Source organism: Diaphorina citri, unplaced genomic scaffold, assembly GCF_000475195.1.
Source record: "Diaphorina citri unplaced genomic scaffold, Diaci psyllid genome assembly version 1.1 scaffold3376, whole genome shotgun sequence".
Taxonomy (NCBI): Eukaryota; Metazoa; Arthropoda; class Insecta; order Hemiptera; family Psyllidae; genus Diaphorina; species Diaphorina citri.
Genome location: NW_007380785.1, coordinates 13,147 through 15,092, shown reverse-complemented (window position 1 = coordinate 15,092; position 1,946 = coordinate 13,147). Strand labels below are relative to the sequence as shown.

The window sequence follows — 1,946 nt, the reverse complement described above, 5'->3', positions numbered from 1 at the left end:
TTAGAATTCCCAACAGCAGAAAAGTTAAAAAGATCTCTTATTCGATTGAAACTTGTAACAAAGGATACAATGACCGTAGATTTGTGGAAATAACAAGAAGACTGAAGAAAAACAGTGTAAGATGTAACTTAACATCAGTGTTTTTGTTGGATTATGGAAACAGGTCAATAAAAATCAATTTTGATAGACTTTTGTCCAATTGTGGTGACGTCATTGAGCCAGTAAAACAGTGGTAAAGCACTTAAGCCCGATTGGGCCTTCCCAGGGCCCAAAAAAGTAAGGTAATTAAGAAATTCATCAGAGTGAAAGATTAGACTGATAAAAAGTGTACAAAACGAAAATGGAAAAGTTAGAAGGAACAAAAATTCTTCTCATTGTTTTATTATTCACGTTTTGCATACACGAAAATACTATCGAAAATTTCCAGGCGCTGTCTTGCTCTTTGTTACGAGTGGGTCGGCAAACTGTGGAATTCTCTTAGAAAAGGGGTCCCTGCGAGATTGTTATAGGTCCAATTAATCTCAGAATTGAATGGTTAAAATAATGTCCTTGAGATGTTCAATATGTGCACATTTCAGCCAAATCGGCTGAACTGTTCAGGAGCTATGGTGGAAAATAGTATTTCTTAAAAGATGTCCCCACACTCCCACCCCTACGAGATGACCCTCTAAGGCCCAATCAGGCCAAAAATCTGATGAAATTTCCTTCATGTGATGTTGAACATGTTTGTGGAATTTTATCCTCAAAATAATTTGAGAATTTGACCACAATAATAGTGGTAGCCTACTGCTGGAGTAAAGGGACTTTTCAGTCCTATACGAGCAGTATAAATAAGGACTATTACTATTACTACATTACTAAACTCACTTCAATTGTCTACCAAAATATCTTCGGCAGGAACAGTAATTTTCAGTCCATCTTCTAGATTCTACACTCTTCTAGGCACCTGCAGCTAATTAGGCTACACACATATTTATCCACGTCTAATGTGTTCACTTTTTACATGGTTTTTCTCATCACATCCCATTATGAAACACACATTTAGTGTTTACTAAACACAAGAAGAGAAGAAAAAACTAATTTCACTTACGAAAATACTTGGGAGTCATTTCCAAAAGATACTTATCACGCGGGACGCGGGTAGCATCGTGAAATAGTCTCGGATAGTGAGAGGTGAGCAGAGATAACATTTATAATTTGAGTTTTTGGCGCTCGGAAATTGTCTGTTTCAGGTTGAACAATTTCGACCAGTGGCGGATTACGGACACGTCTAGTAAAAGTAAGATGGAAGACATCAGCTCATGGGTAAGATGGGAGAGGGCTTATCAGGAAAAGTTGACGTGAGCTCACGTGACGTGAGGGCAGTGTTACTATCATGGACGAAATCATCACCTACTGTATTATGGGATAACATTCAACCACATCTTTCTGACTCCCCATGAGCTCTCATGACGTGATACGTGATACTAGTGTGTCACTACCTTCAGATTCACTAGTCTTACCTCGGTATTTGACTGAAAGTGTCAATTGCCAGCCTAGTTAGCTCAGTTGGTAGTGCGTCTGCCTTGTAAGCACTAGGCCGCGGGTTCGATTCCCGCCCGGGGCGGATTTTATCCTGATGGGATGATGTTCGTTCTCGGAACGGCTGGCTTTCTCCTATCCTGTCTTCCTTCTCTCTTCGATTTCGGGACGACAAGACCATATAGCAGTTACAGTTCCCTCTGTCAAACCTCTTAAAAAAAAGTGTCAATTGGTGCCGTGCTGACCTAATAGTCTGGGAGCTAGAGATGTCTGGCTACAAGCAGACAAAACTATCATGCAAAACTGAACATGAGCGGCCTTAAGCTGTGTCCACACAAGGTCGACGCAATCGATCAACGAAGTGAAGAGGTGAATCTATGTTGTCGAGATGTCGAGGCAGTGTACGGTTTCAGTCGATCAACTAT

At 40.5% G+C, this 1,946-nt stretch overlaps 1 non-coding gene across 1 annotated transcript; it reads left to right on the top strand.

The window, feature by feature from the left end:
* Positions 1-1,533: 1,533 nt before the first annotated feature.
* Trnat-ugu lies at positions 1,534-1,606 on the top strand. The gene has a single exon. It is a non-coding gene; the product is annotated as a tRNA-Thr (tRNA).
* Positions 1,607-1,946: the final 340 nt, after the last annotated feature.